Source organism: Symsagittifera roscoffensis, chromosome 7, assembly GCF_963678635.1.
Source record: "Symsagittifera roscoffensis chromosome 7, txSymRosc1.1, whole genome shotgun sequence".
Classification (NCBI taxonomy): Eukaryota; Metazoa; Xenacoelomorpha; order Acoela; family Convolutidae; genus Symsagittifera; species Symsagittifera roscoffensis.
In genome coordinates, this window is record NC_087068.1 from 43156687 (window position 1) to 43163038 (window position 6352).

Consider the following 6352-nt stretch of genomic DNA (forward strand, 5'->3'; position numbering starts at 1 on the left):
ACTCTTTTGGTTTTTACTTGGTTCATATCTGGATAACGCTTTTTCCCGAATTGTTTTTAAATTAAACAAAAGAATTTATTAATTTTCGAAATTTGAAGGTGGAGTCAAAAAAATCCAAAAGTGAAATTCTTTAAAAAATTAGGGATAGCTCGGAGACACAATGTGCACGGGAGTTCAAATCATTATATAATACTTACAAAAATCTTACAAACAAAATTTCTCAAAAACCGAGAAAAAAAAATCAGTCCTTTATTCAAGTTTTTTCCTCAAAAAAAACACTTCAAGTTCAAATTATTTCGATTTTTTCTCTAAGTTAGTTTAAAAAATTGAGAAAAGTATCATCGGAAGCAACAGATAAAAAAAATTCAATTTAGCAGTCCCCGCTTGAGTTTAGTTTCTACACACCCAGTATGAGTTTTTTTAAAAATTATATGTGACCAGATTTATGAAGGTTTGGGTAGACGGCACTAGCAGAAAAAACCCGAGCAAGCAAAATTATCAAACAATATTAGATCTACTTAAAATTAATTTTCACAAACAATATTGTTAAAAAGTAGATCAAAAACCAATGAAATATACATTAAAAATGAAAAGATTCAAAAAATATAATCACGACCTTCAGAAGCCATTTGAAACAATATGTTCACAAACATTTCGGGCATATGTTATTGCTCCACCTCTTTGCGCAAAAAACCCTGCGTTTGAGCGTTTTTTTTAGCGTATTGAGCGTTTGAGCGTATTTATCAATGGTTATTATTATGATATTCTATCTTTATAAAATATTAAATACTAACCAATCATACTCCATAAAACTAACAACCTATTTATTTGTAAAGTTTTGAAACTACTTGTAGTTTCATCACCAGAACAATTTGAATTAAACTTAGAAGACAGTTGTTCTCATTCTGAAACTCGCGTAAACCGGTGTACACTAGATTTATTGAGACTAGGAGATATAAGAGTAAGATTAAGATCGGTATTAGACTAAGAAGTTGCACGAATCTATCCGGCCGAAAATAAGATAGCGTGACGAGCAGACGGTGTACCTTATCTGAAATTACTCTATGAGTACAGTAACCTATACATAACTCAATATCTTTAAAGTCGTGGTTCGAGGAGCATTAGATAAAAATTCAAAAAAAAAATTTCGCTGTCGAGTAAAAAGCCTAGAAAAAGGTCAGCAAAACCAAGCAAATTTATTAATTGCTCCAAAAGCATGCGAATACCTACTTTTCAAATTTTTCTGCTTATGAGTTTGTCGTCCTATTGGCTTCTTACCAAATGACGACTCTGTGAGGGGAATGCAGGAAGTACAAAGCATTAGACCATTTATTCTCAAAGTTCATAAATTCTCCCTAATCTCTCCGGGTTTTCCCCAGAACAGCAACAAAGGTATAATTATTCGGTCATAATTCCACACTACAGCACCGGCCACAAAGGACATACACACGTGGAAATATAGGGCTTAAACTGTCTACCCTCAATTACAAAATCATTTAGTTCCCTTGTCCCATGTTAGATAAAAGTCGAATTACAGCTAAAAGCTGTTTGAACCCACGAACCAATATTTTCAGACCACCAATTTTCACATTTTGGGCAACTGCGTTGCTTACATGAATAAATGATATTCAAATTCCTTATTCTTTTTTGCAAATAAGACTGAAAGTTCGCTCTATTTTGTACCTGTCAAACTGTTTGAGGCGTTAACAAACTTAAAGCATTTTGTTTTCCCCACATATAGTCGAGTTTGTTGTAACTTTTACCTTGTGGAATTTCTTATTTGTTTTTGGGGCGCTCTAAGTTTGGTGAAAGCGACAGCATTTTTACAACACGCATTAAAAATCCAGTGCAAAGGTTCTATTCCGTAACCGATTTAATTTGCCTGATCTGTATAACAGAAGTTACAATCGGCTTATAGTTTTCAAGAGAAAAGAGATTTAACCAGTTACAGAAATTTGAACCACAACATTATAATTGAATGCTTGTTCTGCACGAACAAATTAAATTGACAAAGACACTTTACTTATTTGACGGTGATTCTGATTCACTTGTGTAAAAGTTAAAAAAATATTTTTTTCTTCGTCTGTGCTTTTTCAAGTTTTAATTTTTGTTTGAAGTTTACTTTATTCGATGCACCGCTTCAAGACTACTGGTTTGTTATTTTCAATCTATGAACAGGACAGGACAAAATTGCTGAATATTTCGAAGCCCTAAATATTCCGACTGCAGTTTAAGTCAATAAAAACGGCGAAATTTTGTTGAAAATTGACACACGCACTCGCACACACTCACACACACACAAACACTTTCAGTAAAATACTAAGTGGTATTTTTTGAGTTCGGCGCAAATCATTAAAAAGAGTAAATTGGTTGCTGAATTCAATTTCGAACGATTTATTGTTCCGACTTTCGTAACGAAAGTAACGGAATATTTGTGCTCGGGTTGGGTTTTTTTCTTTAGACAATTTTCGACTTTTTAACTAGCCATTTTTGACGGAATTTTTTAAATTCATTCGAAAACTATTGTTGTCCTAAGCTTAAATTTGAAAAAATATTTCACTTGTGATCGTTTTTTGTAAAAATATGGGGGTTTAAAGATTGCCATTTTGGCCATTTTGGCCAATTTTTTTCAGATTTATTTTTGTCCCTGCTTACAAGGAAATGTATATGCTCTATGCACCCAAAATGGTACCGCAGTGCAAAATTAGTACCCCGGGCTGACCTCCATAGACCAAAAACGCTAATCATACAATTCCATAACCTAAGTCTATGAAAAAAACTAATCATACAAAATTTATACGTTTTGCTTAAACGAATTCATCGAATTTTCAAAGAACTCTCTCTTGTTTTTGGCATAAAATTTGTTGTATCGTCAGAGGCAAAAAAAAAGAAAATTATTTGTCAAAAAAGCTAATCATATACTTTCCATATATGGAAAATTTATGACAAGCATTTTTTTGAAGGCGAATAATATCGAAGTTGCCCCAAAACTTCGTACGATTGCAAAACGAATTTTATACTCGAATGAACAATTCTAAAAAAAATTGATTTTTTTCTCCATTTTTCATGATTTTTTTTTTCAAAAACGCCTATTTATTTTGTTGGTCATGTTTTGTGTATGCCTTGATCAATGCCTGATTAATTATAAATTCAAATTTAAAAAAAATTACCTTTGAAAACTTTAGCTACAAGTTAAAACGTTGATACTTTCATTCTATCATTTGCTTCAGGCAAAACTAAGCCAACTCGGACCGTTTCCAATGCATTGTAGTTCGAACCTTTGGTGACTCTGCTTTTGAGTAACCAAGGTTTTTGCCACTTGTGTTCGGTTACGAACACAAACCAAAGTTTTGAGAAACTAAAATCAAAAGATAAAAAATTTTGATTTTATGAAAAACGCTAGACAGACAGTTTCCACATAAGAAAAATCACTAGTGATAGAGTTTTTGTGCAACTTTCTGAACTAACATAGAAACGTAGATGATTGGCATTTTTTCATATATGAAACTTGTTTGTTTTCGAATTTTTGTCAGAATTGAATAAATATATTGTTATTTGGTCGAAATAGAGTTCTGGGAGCGCCCGGAAAACCAATATGGTCGGCCTAAAAAAGGTCGACAAAATTTTAGAAATATATTTCAAAATCCGCCCACTCCATTGGGTTCTCATTAAAATTCCAATACTGCAATTGCTCTATGCGTCTGCCGTTTTACCTCTGATCAGAGCTAGAGTACTATCTCAGACTGTAAAAATACTGAATAATAAGTGAATTAAAGACGCTGAAGTTCAGCAAAAAACATTCCGTTCCCAGTTTCGAACCTGAAATGTGATGCTCCACCACGACTCTTATGTTACCTCTATGCACGCCCTGCGGATTATCAACTGACATCTGATCAACAGAACATAATGCATATCACAGTAAATCTTATAGATATATCCATGGTATATTAGAAAGCGGAGAGAAAAATTTCTAAAATGCGATCCAATTCTAAAAAAGCTAAATACTCAAGATCCTGTGAACATAGTTTGCTCAGGTTCGAACATTTCTAATATAAATTTGAATTTTGCTGTATTAATGCTATAGCAGCTCTAATTTGCTTTGTGACTTCAATCAGGGTCGTTGTTTTTTCTCCAGACAAACGTTTATTTTTTCACAAATTTTTATAATTAAAAAAAAATGAAAGATACTCATATATTGCGCAAATGTATAATTTTATATCAATCAGAACGAAAAATCTAACTATTTTTTAAACAAAGCCTTTTCTTTTTTAGTGCGGTGCCAGTGGCTACCAAAGGTTAATGTATATGGTAAAACTGAAGGCAACAAAAGTTGTTTCAATTTGAGCGTTTTTCTTGTTGAGTTTGTAAAAGTTTGAATACTTTTCTCAGGAATAAAACACACCAAGAGCAACTATTTTATTGAACTTTTCAAAAATCGGAGCAAAAACTAATCAATTTTTTTTCTGTAAAAAAAAACTAACTGCAAGTTAAATATCTTATGCCTTAAAATTAAACAAAAATTCCGACTCAACTATCAGACACAAATAATTTTGTACTTGCAAGCGAAAACTTCTCTATAAAAAAAACTAAAATTGTTGACATTTTTTCCTTAACTTTTTTCTTGAAAGTTTTTGAATTGTTTTTTGTTCATCAAAAGCTGCTGTCAGTCCTTTTGAAAAGCAATTTGAAAATTCGGCGCTTATTGATAGAGCAGTTATACAAAGCTGGTGATTCAAACATTTGTTTATGAAAATAACTTATTTTTATTTGAAATTTCCAAATGATAAAGCGACATCAATTGATTGTCGGAAGGTTTTTGACGTCAATATCACAAATGAAAAAAAAAAAAACCGTAAGCATTCCTTTTTCAGAGAAAGAGCATTCATTAATTTTATAAAAAGGAAGTTTTTTGTCTTATCACAGCGTATAGGAACGTGTTTTCATTACTTAATCTGTTGCTTTTTCACGCACCGAAACGAAATTGAAAGCATTAGCTCATTCACTTTTCCTGACAGAAACAAATTTGATAATAGGAGTTTTCACCGGAATTATTGCAACTTAAATTTTGTGATTGATTTAGATTGCGAAGAACTATAGTGACTTATTGAAAATTGAAAGCTGAAATTGTTGGTGTTTGAAACGAAACAAGTGCGTTTTGAAATTACGTCAGCTTACAACATCGAGGTCAAATCGTGAAAAAACGTGCAAGAAGTGTGAAGATCAAGCGTGAAAACTATGGCTGATCACGAGAACCATCATGGCCGCACAAACCATCATGACCACCACCATCACCACCACCCACACGGCCATCGCAAAAAAGACCCGCACGAGGAAATAATTGACGAGCTCTGGTCGACCTACGACAAAGACCACAACAGTCGAATCGACCGGAAAGAGTACGACCAATTCATGAAGGATATCTGCGGGATGGTCGGTCGCAAACTAACGCCTGCATGCTACGACAAATTGTTCAAAAAAGCCGACTCTGATCATAGTGGATATTTGAGCAAGACACAGTTTGCTAAATTGATCAAAGAAAATATAGTTTAAAAACAGTCTCATTTTCTAGAGAATTATATGTAAAAATATCTTCTTTCATTTAAAAACAGAAAATCAAAAAGTTATTCCAAACAAATATTGAAACAATCAAGACTTCAAAATGCGTTGATTTTCTCTGATAACGATTAATAATTAATTTAAATTTGAAATTAAGACTTTTCAGCTTAGCCTAACAAGTATTTTTCTACGGGTCGAATGATCTATCAAGTATGCACCGCACATGAAATTTATGATTATTTGTTGAATGCGTTTTCATTTCTTGTTTGATACCAGCGACCAGTGACGTGCGCAGAAATTTTTCTAGGGGGGGGGCAGTTTTTCAAAAAAAAATTGAAAATTTTCATGCCTTTTTTTAGATAGACCGATTGGACTTCCGCGCTCTCCTAAAATACAATAAGGACCCTGTTTTGTCAAAAATTTTCAGCGCCGCAGGCAAGTTTTCCAAAAAACAGGCGAGAAAAGGCGTTTTTGGGCTTATTTTGGAAAATTTTGACCAAAAAATTGCGTTTTTTCGGAGCGCGCTCCCCCTCAAAATTTCTTCGGAGCGCGCCCGCCATTAAAAAATTTTTGAGGTTGGTCAGTCAAAAATGGATGTCGTAAAGTTATACCAAAGGGTGGACCCTTTGGAAAAATTTGCAACCAGAATTGATGGGGGCACGCTCTTGCCAGCCCCCCCTCCTCGGCACGCTACTGCCAGCGACTACAAACTCAGAAAAACCCAACCAATTTAAGTCTCTGCTGTCAGTTTTGTTTAGAACCAGTCTTTTGTGATTCCAATACCCGGTGTTGGTCC

The 6352-nt window shown here is 33.6% G+C and overlaps 1 long non-coding RNA gene across 1 annotated transcript; it reads left to right on the forward strand.

Moving 5' to 3' along the window:
• The first annotated feature begins 1354 nt into the window (after positions 1-1354).
• On the forward strand, positions 1355-5804 carry LOC134851181 (uncharacterized). The gene is made up of 2 exons (XR_010164219.1): positions 1355-2152; positions 5081-5804. It is a non-coding gene; the product is annotated as an uncharacterized LOC134851181 (long non-coding RNA).
• The last annotated feature ends 548 nt before the right edge of the window (positions 5805-6352 follow it).